The sequence below is a fragment of the Haliotis rufescens genome, unplaced genomic scaffold (assembly GCF_023055435.1).
Source record: "Haliotis rufescens isolate VD_foot unplaced genomic scaffold, xgHalRufe1.0.p SCAF_7, whole genome shotgun sequence".
Taxonomy (NCBI): domain Eukaryota; kingdom Metazoa; phylum Mollusca; class Gastropoda; order Lepetellida; family Haliotidae; genus Haliotis; species Haliotis rufescens.
In genome coordinates, this window is record NW_025964361.1 from 21,776,210 (window position 1) to 21,793,027 (window position 16,818).

At 41.3% G+C, this 16,818-nt stretch overlaps 1 protein-coding gene across 6 annotated transcripts in view; it reads right to left on the reverse strand.

The window, feature by feature from the left end:
* Nucleotides 1-16,818, reverse strand: part of LOC124139842 (protocadherin-9-like) — a 133,982-nt gene that overhangs the window by 32,913 nt on the left and 84,251 nt on the right. For 2 of the 6 annotated variants that reach the window (XM_046507216.2, XM_046507221.2), the window contains one exon: nt 2,880-2,982. The exons of 2 other annotated variants lie outside the window; for them this stretch is intronic. The gene's annotated coding sequence lies outside the window, so the exon portion shown is untranslated. Of the gene's footprint in view, nt 1-712; nt 1,016-2,535; nt 2,767-2,879; nt 2,983-16,818 lie in introns of those variants that run through there. 2 more of the 6 variants (XM_046507220.2, XM_046507218.2) reach the window with 2 other exon arrangements.

Genomic DNA, 16,818 nt, shown 5'->3' on the forward strand with positions numbered 1-16,818 from the left:
ACACCAACTGCTTTAATACACGCTATATAGAGTTTCCTCCTCGCAATAAGGCGAATTATTGGAGATACGATTATGAATCAATGATCTGTAGACGCCCTACTAGTCTTCAATCTACCCTAACGAAACATATCCTGTAATGAACGCGAAACAAAACAATATGCTACCATGCGATAACTCAGATCCAAAAGATTCTTACATTGCAAGAAGGAAATTGGGTTATGACAACGATCAAAGAATTTAATGCTTCGCTAAATTCCTTTTCATCATTTTTGCAACATAAAATAAGGTTTGCAGAGTTCTACCAACATAGAAGATTTTATGGAGAACTATCGCGGATGATAGATTAGAAGTACCCACTACTCTTGTATCGCATCACATTGATCTTGATGGATTACGATTAAAATACATTACCTCCTCAAAAAACGAAGGATAAGCTCTGAAATAAACACCGACATTGCATGCATCAAGACATTTAACACGTCAGTACAGCTCTTACTACTCGAGGCCTACCATCAAAATGCACCATTTGCCAAATATGTTTTTCCAGCAAGTCCTCAATCTTGTTTAGCTGTTTTGTCATCCTATTCAATTCAACCCAGGATATTGAATGTTACGGTTTAATTTCCTCCCTAACATCCTCACATGAAAGGCAATTCACGATCCAACTTTAATTTTATCTACCCACACAGTAAGGAAATGATTAAGCACTCACTTCGATTCAAGTTGTATATCCATCCACGAATCGCCTGTCGCGCACTGGGCCCTCGTACACTCAGTGAGCGATATCAAGTACAGCCGCCGTTGTACATTTCAAGCATGTCTATTGCACCGAACACCACCTTGTCATCACTCCTTAAATTATGTGCAATAAACGTAATCCAATTACATTGGGACTGATTGATGACCTGTCAACACCTACATGTACATAACAATAGCATCTGTGTATAATACCCCAGATATGCCGGAGCAGCGAGAAACACTTCTGTCTTCCATGAGTGACAGACGCCGACTGACTGACTACGGGGGCATTGAAAAACATCTGCTCCGCGAGTTACGGCGAAGCGAGGACATTTCTCTGTCCTGTCTTTACCATATTAATATACAGGTTGCTTCCAGCGTTGCCATAGCAACAACAGATACTTAGTAACAGAAACGTACATTTCCTTGATAAAGTTTATCACAGCCTATTAACTACAATTAGAAGATATTTCCAAGTGAGAGCGTTAAAAACCTTCAAAAATCAATGAAACGTGATTTGCAGCCTTCGAAGATAAAAAGTAAAACCAAGATGATAAAACTAATAAAACATCTGTAGCGCTTCAGTAAAGCGATATCCCACGTGACAATCACTTACACGCAACGAATTCCTGATGATGAGTAACACTGTTAAAATAGATGATCAATATAAATCGTGAATGTTTTTAATTTGAATCTGAAGAAAATGACACCCTACCGCTGGCTCCCCCCATCAGACTATGACAAGCCCTCGCTAGTGTTTGTGGCTCGTTCAGTAACTCACGGACTGTCGAGCCAACGAAACCCCGTAGCGACTACAATTCACATGGAAACAAGCCTCAGTTAACTAGGACGGCTTAAAACTCTGCTCTTCAGCTTGATAACCCAACACGATGGACAGGGGACGTCTTCCCGTTGACTTTGAAGTCGCCATAGTGAATACGTTGTGGATTAAGCCTCGTTTCTCGATATCAATTTGTATGCATTATTTATGGTTCGGCGTCGAAAGTCCCAAATAATCGAAGAATACGGAACCTATTTAATACGCAAGATTACCCTATCTCAGTGATTTGATTGGGTGTCTGGTGGTATGAAGGGCAATTTTTTAGTTTCGTGGCATGGTCGGTCCATGTTGCATAACATTCGAGGTGGAGAGTTCAAGTTCCGACGCTTCCAAGAGCACCGCTAGATCAGGTACTAAGGTGATGAGTGATGTATGTTATCAATATCTGCCATCTTCTGGGTAATCCATGCTAACTAATCCTCGGATTAGGGGATACACGATTAAAGGGAGGACACACGGTTTACTTTGCCAGGATTAAGCTTCCATTTACAGTAAATCACCTTGGTTTTATCACAGAACACGCGAATGACATTGCTATCAAATTCAACCAACAGGTGTGAAATTAAATACCCAAACACATTTCATTGCATCCACAAGAATACACAGACTCAAGACCAATGTACCAGTTTCACTAGATATTACATGATAACCTACACTGGCAATATATTTATCCTCGTCGAACCGTTACGCCGAAGAAGACAAAAAGATGAACCCGTTCAGAGGTAGGCTTCGCTTCAAAACGTTATTGATATTTCCACATATATATATATTATCGACTTATTTATCAAGGTACATACAAGCCGATAACATACAGATGTAAGAAAGATCATACAATTTTTAAAAAACCGATAACGAATAATAATTATCTTTTAATTTAATCATTTTAACATTCGTGTAAAGCTCTTATTATGACTACCAGTAATCACTTACTCCCCCACAAGCATGCGGACACTTACCGTATCAGATCTCCAGCCGAAATGATGAAGATAGAATTCCGTGTAATGAATAATAAAGAAAGAACACTTGTCCAATGTCTCTTGTGGTAAAGTTCACGAGAGTCGCTGTATATACAACTCGCCACTGAGCGCCCAGCTAAAAGAATGGCTCTATCGTTGCTTTAAATTAGGCCTGGCCCTTCCTCTAACGGAGCTTTCATTGACTGGAGCGAATCAGCCAGCGCTCACTATGACAGTGGTTCGCATCAATGACACTTGCATTAGCTGTTGGCAGGTCGCGACAAAAAGACCAGCAGGGTAAAAACCTTAATCCATCTCCTAAAAATAACACCTTTCACGCTTACCTCCCTTTGTTTACCTCTTCTCAGTGGGAGGTGTTATTTTCACTGCGGCAGCCGCCATTGTTGCACTGTCACAGCCGAATGCGCCGGAGAGGTCTGGTCTTGGCTGGTAACAAATTGCAATTTGGAGGACTTTGGGAATAGATTGATGACAGTTAAAAGAGTTTTTCACTAATCAACTGATTGTAGCCGCTAGGTATTTACACTGATATGTTTAGGTAAAACAATGCAGATAGGTTGTTTGTTTAAAAATAAAAGTGACATTCGAAAACTCAATGAGCGTAAGGATTTACTTGTTATTTAGAAAACAAATCCGTGTCCCCAACTTTTTATACACGTGTTTGTTTTAATTTCAAGGCAGCCCTTGGCACCTTTGCGACGATGACTGACTTAGGACAAACATTTCATGAATACACGTTTCAGGTTTTGAATCAAAGTGGTCGTGTTGATTTTAAGTTTATGCCGCGCCAGAAATCACACGATAATGGTGAAATTGTGTATTATGAAAAATAAATAATAATCATCTGCTGTGCATAACAACACGAGTTTAAAAGGACATTTTACCGAATAAATAAATCTCTTCGTAGGAAAAGAATATTTGCATTTGGGAGAATATTTAATTTTTTTACGCATCATGACAAATGCTTGTTACGTTTATGGGTTCGCTTTTCTGATTAATCAATACTGACCTAAGTTCAAATGACGTTGATCACGTTTTGTTCATTTCCTATAGTGACAGGCTTGTCATTGGAAAACATTAAATGTCGTTGGAAGTAATATGTATTAGCTTTACGGAATCAACTATCGAGAAGCCAACCGCTGATTAATACACTTTTTGTTTATCATCAGCGTGAGGAAAGAAGATAAATTTCAATTTGAAATTGAAATGATGCTTGTGAAAAAAGCAACAAACCGTTCTAGGATCATTTCAATTAAGTTAACTGGAAACTCATTTTTCATGTAGTGAATTCTTTCCATAAAAAGAACTGTTCTTTTTACTCGTGTAGAAAAGTGTTGTTTTTCACTATGTAAACCCAATTACATTGTCAGTAATGAAAAATCGACATAAAGGAATAGCGCAAGCAGATGTTTCCTGCGAAGGTACTTTTTAAGTTAAGTATTTTCCTGTTCACCAACTACCTAGGTCGGAATCTTCCAGTGAGGGAAATCAGCTTTGTGGTGATTTAGTCATCTCTGTCTAGAAAACATCCTATTAACGTAATCGACATGTTTTCACAAACGTCACGTGTTCCAGAAGTAAGTATGCATTTTCAGTAATCTAATACATAAGAAGGTATCAATTGTTCAACTGATTTTTTTTACCTCAACAGATAATTGCCAATCGAATATATGCCAAACATTGCTGCAAGCATGCACGGAATACAGAACCGATATAAAATAAAATACTACTGTGAATCGCCCTGACTGTGATGAATAGTATTCTTGAAATACACATAAAAAAACATAGTTTGTTTAAAAAAGACTGTGCTATCACGACTTCAAGCTGAAATCTAAATGTTGCAGAGATTAAGACATGTTGGACGCTGCGTCTATACCAAGAGGGATCGTTCGCGGGGCTACTTAAATTACGAAAAATACATGTTAAACAAATACGAGATAGGAAGGATCCTTGTATCAGCCCCGTGTCTTTTATTGCCAAATCATGCAAATCTACCCCCTTTGAGTGCAGGCGCTTCCTGAACATGAATCATTAGGAAAAAGAGGATTTGCAGGTTATTCATTCAGCGCTGATACAAAGTATCAATTGCCAGAGATCGAGCAAGCACGCGAGCGAATCCCAAACCACGAAATTACCGGTTCGTGATTTTGAATAAAGCAGATGCCTTAGTTTGGCGCTCCGAGATCATCTCCTAAATACTCGCATTGGGTATGGTATTTACATAGACACGCCTGGGTAATCCTTCGTCCCAAATAAACATAGTTATGAACAATTACAGCTATCTGTCATTTTAGCCTGAATTATATTCGAACATGATACACGAGTGTAGCAGTATTTCTATCGGCTACACCAGGCAGTGCTAATGGTGTCATTAGGGCTTGCACTCACTATCCTTTCTTTATCTGACATGTACGTGGGACGTTTATGTAGTAAGTTTGCGTCAGCGGTGTGTTTGTAAAATGCTCTAAGAATGAAAATAAATATTATTATACCTGAGCTGTTATAGTATCGTGGAATTGAAATGTTCAACCCGCGGATCGATGGCTTTTAATGTCAGAACTGATCAAAGCTTACAACGGAAGTATCGCACATATTCAAACACACTTGTTAACAGCTTGTGATATTGTGGCACATAACGTCATATTATGATTAACACAATGTTACTTCAAACAATACACGGACTTGTCTTCCATATGTTGATAGTCTCACAATTTACACACACTTTATTTCCCATGCACGTGTCACCTCCTACAGCTAACCAGTTGAAAGGAAGAGTAAGATTTTTAACTACCGGCGGCAAATAGTTGATGATTCGTGTTCACGTCCAACTGAAGGTCAACGTCAAAAGTGACATCCTACCCGACCGTTATATTGCTTTTCTCCATATTTTTTTCTCGTTTGACGGGAGAACGAAAAAAAGCTTTTTCAGCCTCTAATCCCAATGCATTTAACTATTCAGGGATTGATACGCGTACGGAGCATTAAACAGATAAGAATTTATAACGAAACGAAAATCAGTTGCGTAAAGATGTTATTTTGAAATGTGGAACGGAAAATGTCTCGTGTCCACACCTTTGCGCAGAATGTTTCATGTGTAATTAAGACATTGACATTCAATTTAGGAAATTGACTCCTATCGATTGCGCGACGTGGTTCAAGGTTGACACTCACTGATTAAACATTTCCTTCGCCACAGCATACAGTTGTACTTTTCTATTTGACGGTTGCACACATATTTAATCTTCAAGGTTAGTTCAGTAGCGAGATCTTATGATTAGATCAGAAAACAGAATCTTAATCGTTATTGAATTTCGTCTGGACAGTTAGGCGATTATCCACAGAGCAAGCTGGCGTTATCAACTGTTCTAATGTTTACATTAAATATTAATAGTGTCGACAAATACCATGCATTGCTTTGCCAGAATCGCGTTGGAAATTCCTTTGTTCGGTCTTCTTTAAACATACTTATTCAATATAGAAGGCTCGCTAGTAATGCAAGGGTATTTACATAACAGAGATGAGTTAGTAGTGTCCCTATGATCATTTGATATGGATTATTATGCTGTCTCTGAAATCGAAAGCATCGGTGAAACCCCTACACGCATGTGTTTGTCGAGCGACACGTGTTCCCATGTGAAATGTAGTCGCGTCGTTGGTGTTGTACTCGTTGTACAATGCTTCAATAGAACATGCAGCGCTGCGTTAGCCACCATCTCTAATGATATTATTGCACAACTACAAAGATGTGGAAGCAAACTTATCTCTTATTGATAATAGAAAAAAAATCTTTATACCGTCAACACGTGTGATATCTATTACAGAAGAAAATTACTAAGCGAAATGGAAGCGCACTTGCTATTGAATGTCCCTTTGTCGATCTTTTAAATAAAATATTTATCCCGTATTGTCTTATCGATTGAGGCTCCACTTTTGAAAGCACTTGTTTGTTGATCCTAAAACGATTGTCCTAAATATGTCCCCATCAGTGTCATAATCTTGTAACACATTTCATTTCCACAAAGAACATCTTGGACAACCGGGAGACTATAAACGTGCCACGCATCACCCACGGCTATTAAAACAAACTTGAATTGTTCGGTGTGTCCTCACCCGGTGATGATGAACATGACGGCATGACGAGCACACCCCCTACCCGGTAATGAGGCGGTTGGCATTTATAGCGGAAATATTTTCACACCAAGCTGAATATGGATTATTTCAAGAATTTTACAAAACCCGCCGTATCTCGTAAGTCCATTAAAGGTCAAATCCTCTTAAATCCCAGCCTAAACAAACAAACACCAATGATGGCTCTTGTTCATTCTCTAAATAGGCCCGGGGGTAGCCCGTCCCTCTCCACAACGTAGCGTTCTCAAGTGGGTAGTGGCGGCCCCTTCCCTCGTTCCCCCAGGGTAAGGCGTTTGACTTGTCTGAGCTGGTACCCTGGGGATTTTCGTGGCAGATGGTGAAAGTGTTGAGATGCGAGTAGACAATATCGAACAGTCTGGTCGTTTTGACATGTGTTTATTTATTATATAGACATCGTGCATACCAATGTATATATGCAAGACTCGCGCATTTTGCAAAATAACGTTGTCATTTCCTACCATGGGGATTCAACTTTCTGACAGACGCGCGCCTGTCTAGCTAAGTTTCTTTGAGTGGCGGGAGGGGGGGGGGGGGGGGGGGGGGGGGATGTGTGTTCCAAATTGCCCCTTCAATATATTCCTCTTGTGGAATATCGATTTTTAAGGATGCAATAGACATTGTCAGTCGTGAGCATAATTCGCAGTAAGGGACATTAAAACCTAATACTAAATATAGCAATGGGTAACATATGTTATTGCCTCACCGTGAAGGAAAAATCTCCCGACTTTGTGTTCATATTCTTACAGGGCGTGGGGCTCATTTTCGCCCGTCCTGATATGTGTGGATTAATGCTCAACACGAGGTAATACCAACTATCGATGAATTGCTATCATCATATTCTACATCATGTATTCTTACATCAGACTCATCTTTCATTTCTTGTTATGATAGTCTTATAGCTACATCAACCGAGCGCGACCGCCTCCGATCTGGTGGTAGAGAGTCCACCCGGAGAGCGGAAGGTCCGGAGTTTGATCCCCGGCCATCTCATATCTAAAGACATTAAAATATGGTACTTGTTGTTACCCTGACTGGCGCTCGGCATTAAGGAGCTAAAGCAATGACTGGTCGGCTCGGAGTCAGCATACTGTTCCTGAGTGGGGTATTCATATTAAACTGCGACATGGCATCTCCATGGGCTACCACTATAAAAGTACAAGCAACCACACACACACGTGCATGCACGTCGCTATATAAGTGCAACAATCGACGTTAAACTCCATGTCCCCACACCTCACCTTCTGAGTCGCGTGCTGAAACCTAAATGAGTGAGTGAGTTTGGTTAAACACCGCTTTGAACAGTATTCGAGTTATATCAGGGGGTGTCAGCTTAATGTTGTGGGAAAGCCCGATGTGATGCAGCTCTCAGACGTTTACAACAGTGGTGAAACCCACGATACTATTCTGAGAAAGTGAGAATCATTATCAGAACTAATCTGGGATTCGAACCCACGGTCACTGGATTCTGGCACACCTAAGTAAGACAACTCTGCACAGCGAATCAAGGCGGTATACGACTGGAAACCCGTACCCCTAATCTAAAAGCAATTCTTCCAATTGCCACCTAAACGGACACAACTCTAATATGATTCGAATTCGTTCATTGCATGTAAAAATGATATTAAGACCGACCCCTCTCTGTCTCATTCTACACGAATAATAACATGATAACTGCTCGTGTATAACCCTTAAATCGGTTTCATTGATGAAGTCCAAAAAACTGTTTGACCCGAACGACAGCAAAGAAATGTCGACAGAAGCACCGTTTCATTAACCTGAGATGAAAATACTGGAACATCATTATTAAACCGCATCTATTGAACCGCTTCTACTCATTTTACGATGGTACCAACCAAGATATTAATCAAAGACAATTAGTGAAATTCCGATTACTGACGGTTCACGGGCTCTTAATGCAGCTTGTATTATAACTCTCAGTCAAGCAACGGACAATAATTTAAGGCAATTATTTTGTTGAGTGAATGTAATCCTACCTTATAAAGTCGGAATTAGCTTAGGTGTATCACTGCGCTAATGATGTCCTTATCAATGCATGATAAGATCACATGATAATAAATTGATTAGTAAATTATGAAATTACAAGAAGTTAATAGGTATCATTGGATTGGATATGCCTCTTTCAGGATAGAAACTCCGGACAGTGTATTCCCAAACAAGAATTAGATAGATTTGAGCGACAATCAATTCAGGTTACTGTCTGCGTGTGGAAATTAATTTACTTCTTTAAATATTACATTGCTTAACCAGAATCATGTTGATTACAAGGTGATTGGGAAAATGGGTGTTACATTGGTTTGATAGTATTATTAACCTCACTCTGTCCAGATAAGGCCAATGACAAATGCATATGAAACACTTTGTTTCAGATTACACGAATTAATACCTATCAGTTATTTAGGAATAGATAAAGTTGCCCAGCGAACATAAATTGTCCATTACAAATTCCGAATCAGTGTTGTCTAATGGAGCCTTTGATATTCACCCAGACATTGTGGGATCGGGGGAACCACACACCAATGCACAGCATTCTAAGATCACACATAGCTTATTAGCCCGACCCAGGAAACGCCGCGTCACCTATTTTCGTGCTTTGCTGTCGCGTCTAAAACTTGATATCCTTTTATTTTCAAGTAAAACCACGTAACGTAAAAAAGCCGGATCTAATAAGACCAAGTACATCTGCAATTTCGATATGCATTATCAGCTTGACAGACGAATGACCATCAATCACGCGGATGACCACTCCAATCCGGGTTCGCATCATGTCAATGTTCGACTTTTCGATTTTTCCGACTAGTTACGCGGTCAAATATCGCGAGATCTCACACAGACGAGATGACGGCCATAATTACGGGTCGTAAAGACCCCGGACCATTCATTCAAGCGGGAGTCGGTCCCTGATTCTAAATATTTACTTTATCAATAGAAAAGAGAGAAATCAGAGCCGAACGCCATGCCTTCAGGGTATTTTTCATGTCGAATAAAAATGCCAGTTTGGTCAAAGACTCTAAACAGTTTGCTCATATGGTACACCATAATAGGGTTTTCAAACTCTCAATCCACATGTGAATGGATGTCGATCGCTGTTATATTAACACAGAAGCTGTTTGCGTGGACCAGGTGGCAATTACGGCTACAAATATTAAGACCATTTCCTCATAAACTCCGGGAACGATAAAAATACATTAATCCATTTCAGTACTTGGCATCGCGAAACCGTGGCACCAGACACCATATAAGTTGTATATGTCATGTCAATTTCATCACAGCTGAAATCAAACTCTGTGCTGCGCCCTATAACCATGTTCTCGTCGTGTTAATACACAATGGTATCAGCCATAAATATCATTTAGTACCGGGCTTGGTTGTTGGATGTTTAGCCGAACTGTACTTCACCCTTGCTTATTTCATGCCAATCACTGTCACTGTCAGATGTGGTTCACATTTCATACATCACATTCGCGAAGACCTGCTACCATAATGAGAGCTCTAACGCACGGCATGCAACTGTCACTCATGCTCACGACTTTATGCGTGCTAATCTACAAAAAGTGCTGTATGGAGTGAATTCGGGGTAATATTTTATTCCATTGTATCTAATATCTAGGTCAAGTAGAACTCGCCCAGCTGTGCTCATATAGGATGCGATAGGATTCGACATGGTATATTTCAAGTTCGTAAGTGGATAGGTTACCATCAGACTTGGGATGTAATTACAATAATTGTTAGAAGAACCGCCATAACCCGTGTTAGCCGAATACATTAGTCGTATGTGATGGTAATGATCAGATAGCATTACTATACATCACGTTGAAGATTACTATGCATATGTCTGTTTCGTCTCAAATCCATCGATCCGTATGTGCATTAATCCATGTATATCCAGACAGGTATCCCAACACTGTCACTAGGCGATAAAAAGGGCTAACAATGAACGGGAACGCCTTCACCGTCTGCCCAGAGAGCGGAAGGTCGGTGGTTACCGTCCACCGTATACCAAAAGACGTGAAAATATGGTACTTGTTTTTACCATGCCTCGTGGGGGGATACAACAAGGACTGGTCGGCACACACACACACACACACAGACACACACACAGACACACACACACACACACACACACACACACACACACACACACACACACACACACACACACAGACACACACACACACACACACACACACACACACACACACACACACACACACGTGTTAAACCCCATTTCACCTCCTACAGTTAGCGGTTAGCTTCCTATAACACGGAGGGGTGGGGTAGCCGAGCGGTCTACGGCGTTGCCAGAGCCTGCTGGCTATTGGGTCACATCCTCGCCTGAGCCTGATTAAGATGGATGGTTTGTCAGTGTCAAATGCCATAGCAGGAAACGTGTACCACCCGTCAGATCTCACGTAGTCCTACTGTAACACTCCAACAGTATACATAATTGAAGCGACTATGCTTGGCGTAAAAGGGCGACTGTTCTTGTCGTAAGAGGCGACTAACGGGATCGGGTGGTCAGGCTCGCTGACTTGGTTGATGCATGTCATCGATCCCAATTGCGTGGATCGATGCTCATGATATCAATCACTGGATTGTCTGGCCCAGACTCGATTATTTACACACCGCCGTCATATAGCTGGAATATTGCTGAGTGCGGCGTTAAACAACCCCCCCCCCCCCCCCCCCCCCCCCCCAACAAAAAACCCCCCCAAAAAACCCCAAAACCAAACCAAACCAAAACCAAACAAAAAAACAAACAAACATAATTGAATACCTAATCACAAGGATGCGTTAAATACAACGAAGGTTACCATCTGGATTAGAGAGGTTTCAGTGTGTGTGGTCCCTCCTCACTCCTAATTTAGGACATAAAAGACCGAGTTCTAAACATCGAGAGCTAAACGCGTAATAATAAATCCGCCAGTGCTAAATGACAACAGGCGAGACTAGAAATTCGATCTATCGTGAACTCAAACCTGTACTTCTATCCCACAGTCCAAATTGAACAAACATGACAAGGGGCTCGATATATCTTGAACTCACAACAGAACTTCGACCCCACTGTCCAAATTGTAGTTAAGCGGATCCTAGGACCACTTTGATTGCCTTGACAAGTGGAATCGAAAAAAACACCAAACCCAATAAAACCTTATAGATTTCGTTGGAACAGACACGGGACTTGGCATGTCGTGGTGCCGACAGTCGCCTGCAGTGCTTGACACCCTCCATAATGTCTCTTCGTCATTTCCTCAATATTAAGGAAAGCTATATAAACCTCAGAAGCGGCAGCAGCCATCTTTATCAGTAATCAACGCATCCAATTCTAATTCTCAAGTTTGGAAATTTCCATATTACTATAGTTAAAATGGCTCCGTGAAATGGAATCGTCTACAATGGTTATGTATGAACAATCTGAAGCAAGCTAAAGCTGTTTTATGATATGGAAATACCATTTTCCACCTCATCACCGCAGATCCATCCACTTAAGAACCGGTACCCTGGCAATTCAATCGCCAAGGAAACGGCAGCCTCAACGTCGTAGGGAGATGCCGTGAGCATATAATAATGCCAGTAAATTCGATTTTCACTTAATGCTTTAAACAAATGGCCTCTAAACACATATTAAATATACTTCCAACAGTAATAATTCTCAATTTACCAATGTTTACATGTTGGTATTAAAACAAAAAAAACTGTTAACGGTTGTATTGAGGTAATACATTCTGCTTATAGTAACGTGTTTATGTCTGGCGCGAAGTCGTCTTCAGTACCGTATGTTCGTATACTTTTATTCCGTCGACTGATCCTTGATTATGCATGGTTGATATGAAATCAACCAGAAATAACGACTGGCTTTGGAGACATGTTGAATATAGATACCCTTTAGAACGGAATCCGATGCTATTCAGAATGTAAGCGTTCCCTTTGAAGTAATTACTGTTATGGCAAAAATGATAAATGAATCCATGGTTGTATTAAACCGACATAACACTGGGTTAATGATGTCATATTCTCACTAAATAAGACAATTATCAGACATATGTGAAAGGCATGAGCTTGTCTTTGACATTTGCTCTGTGTGGCCTATGTAATTTGAAATACGACGGTGATATATTTACTCAATTATGTACCTGTACAAAGGATAAAGTCATAAATGACGACGAGGTACTTTTAAAAATGTCAAACGGCATCGTCATGAGATACAAATGACATCGATATAAAACGTCCACAAATAAGATGTGTCTGACATAACCTGATGTCTCATTTCAGCGAAATCCTTGATTCATTGTCTCGGGGCACCATTAAAGGTCTCTTGCGATCTTACAATGGTCACTTAATGGTCAAAGACAGACTGACCCGTCTCGATGGAAGTAATAGGAGTGTACCCACTGGGCATTCTTGTATTGTAATCGAACTCTTTGATGTGATCAGTTCGTGTTTACTCATCTACTGCTAAGCACAACGCAGATTCTGTTTCGCAGCCTTTATAATTGCAAGCACTTGTTCTTGGCATCGAGAGACAAAACCTTGCCCAGTATGAACTCTTGGACTTGAGATAATGATAATATATGATGTTTTCAATCGCGAAACAGAGTTTTTGTAAACATAGTCATCTATGGTTAACAGCTAATTAACTTGGTGCGTTCGTCGCAAGATACGCATGACACACTCACAGCCCATTTGTTCACGGGTAAGTGGCACCCTTCTTGTATCGAGCCCTCGATTCAAGATCTTATTAATATTCACTTCAGAGAAGGGTTCTTTGAAAGTCTTCCTAATGGACCCGTAAAGGATTATTTCTGACAGGACACAGAAGAAGAATAAAATATTTAAGCAGAATCACTCGATTATGAATGTAGCAGTTAATGAAAATACGATAAAGCCGGTTTTCAAGAATGTCACTATATCCTCGGCGGTGTATGTTGAATATTTCATAGTGAGCTGATTGTCCCTTGATATATGTACTGATTCCAATGTTGTATTTCACGTTACAATCAATGTACGAATGGATTTGTTGCCGTAATTGATTTTCGACACACGGATTCAACAAATGATTTCAATTTGACAGAACATATTTCTTTCAGTACACAGTTCTATATTTATCATTGTTCAAACTCAGATGTTCATAATTACTTATCTTTGAACCAAGTCCGAAGCCGACTATTCCGGGTTACGGAAGCCGACTATTCTGGGTTAAGGAAGCCGACTATTCTGGGTTAAGGAAGCCCTCTAATCTGGGTTAAGGAAACCAATTATTGTGGGTTAAGGAAGCCGACTATTCTGGGTAAAGGAAGCCGACTATTCTGGGTTAAGGAAGCTCTCTATTCTGGGTTAAGGAAACTAATGATTGTGGGTTAAGGAAGCCGACTATTCTGGGTTAAGGAAGCCGACTATTCTGGGTTAAGGAAGCCGACTATTCTGGGTTAAGGAAGCCCTCTATTCTGAGTTAAGGAAACCGATTATTGTGGGTTAAGGAAGCCGACTATTCTGGGTTAAGGAAGCCGACTATTCTAGGTTAAGGAAGCCGACTACTCATGGTTAGCTTACGGAAAGGCACATTAGTTATATTCGCAAAAAGAGTGGATTGATAAAGGCATATCAATATTCAATCTCCAATAGAAAAACTAATTGATAATCAGAACAACGAACAGCACATCCAAATATGCTGTGATCCATTCACCCAACTTACTCGCGCAACTCACCCAACTCATTCACCCAAATCACTCACCCAACTCACTCACCCAACTTACTCACGCAACTCACTCCATTCACCGGACTCACTCACTCCATTCACCGGACTCACTCACGCAACTCACCCGACTCACTCACGTAACTCACCCGACTCATTCACTCCACTCACTCACTCCATTCACCCAACTCACTCACGCAACTCACCCGACACATTCATTCCACTCACTCACTCCACTCACTCACTCCATTCACCGGACTCACTCACGCAACTCACCCGACTCATTCACTCCACTCACTCACTCCATTCACCCAACTCACTCACGCAACTCACCCGACTCACTCACTCCACTCATCGGACTCACTCACTCCATTCACCCACGAAACTCACCCGACTCATTTCACTCCATTCACCCAACTCACTCACGAAACTCACCCGACTCACTCACGCAACTCACTCACTCCATTCACCCAACTCACTCACGCAACTCACTCACGCAACTCACCCGACTCACTCACCCGACTCTCTGACCCGACCCATTCACCGGACTTACTCACTCCATTCTCCTAACTCACTCACGCAACTCACTCCAATCACCGGACTCACTCCCTCCATTCACCCAACTCACTCACGCAACTCACCCGACTCACTCACTCAACTCACTCACTCCATTCACCGGGCTCACTCAATTCACCCAACTCACTCACGCAACTCACCGACTCATTCACTCCATTCACCGGACTCACTCACTCCATTCACACAACTCACCCGACTCACTCACTCAACTCACTCACTCCATTCACCGGACTCACTCAATTCACCCAACTCACTCACGCAACTCACCCGACTCACTCACTCGATTCACTGGACTCACTCACTCTATTCACCTAACTCACTCACGCAACTAACCGACTCGCTCACCCGACTCATTCAATCTATTCACCGGACTCACTCACTCCATTCAATAAACTCACTCACGCAACTCACCCAACTCACTCACGCAACTCACCCGACTCAATCATCCGACTCACTCCATTCACCAGACTCACTCACTCCATTCACCTAACTCACTCTCGCAACTCACCCACGCAACTCACTCACTCAACTCACTCACCCAACTCACTCACCCAACTCACTCATTCCACTCACTCACTCCATTCACCCACTCCATCCACCCAACAGGAAACCTCAAACTAGAATAAGCATATGTGGATAGAAACTATGCATAAAAAAGCGCACCAATATTTTTGTTGGATATACGTGTCCAGTAATTCAATCACTACCTCGATAAGTCTCTCATGCTATTTATACTACTTGGATAATACTACTAGTAACGTACAGGGGCGGTCGGGTAGCCTAGTGGTTAAAGCGTTCGCTCGTCACGCTGAAGACCCGGGTTCGATTCCCGACATGGGTACAATGTGTGAAGCCCATTTCTGGTGTCCCCCCGCCGTGATATTGCTGGAATATTGCTAAAAGCGGCGTAAAACCATACTCACTCACTCACTCACTCACTAGTAACGTACACAAGCCGCACTTATAAACAAAGAGGGTGAGATGAATTCATTCATCAGTTTGACATTTACTATTTTAGGTGAACTTGATGTGTCAATTGCTAAAAAACTGACAACGCTACGGGGATATTTAATAATAGTGAAAAATGACTGGTTGACCAAGTGCAGTTGGGGTATGAGTGACTCAGTTGCAAGTACAAGCTAATTGACTTCTTACAGTACACACGTCTATTACCACAGCAACATTTGGCCGAAACACAGTCGGGGTTTTAGAACCTGATTCACGGTCCATCCTTGACCTATATATCCTGGCAGGCTGTACAATACATGTCACGTTTAATAATAATTACTTCAAGCTAATAACGCCTCCGTATTTATTTTTCAATCTGACAATAGCACTTGATTTTGGTAACCCTGGGTGAGCGAATTGTTTAAAGAAGGAAAATCACGATACGTTCTTGACTTGGCTTCCTACTTTCAGTTCAAGTGCTTGACCTCAAATCACGACATCAGAACGATTTCCGTTCTCCTATCTGTTCTCTGCCCAAATTGAGACCCACAGTCGATTAAACATAGGACCTTTCAACCCGGGACCTATTACAATCCTTAGTTCTCCGTCTCTCATCTCGCCAAACAGCTCAATCCTTCCCGGAATATAATTCCATAACAACTCCAGGGAATTGAGGATCTTTCATCAACGCATTTTGTACTCGATTATGCATAATTTACACGATTTAGAACTGATTTCTCTCCCAAGCCCAACTCCTGCTTCTCGGGGGAAACCAAATATTAGCCTTTTTGGCTCGTATTCCGCTGCGAAGACCGTGTGGAGAATGGAAAACTGAGTAAAATCGATGTAATATAAATACTTAGTCACAAAGACTGGTT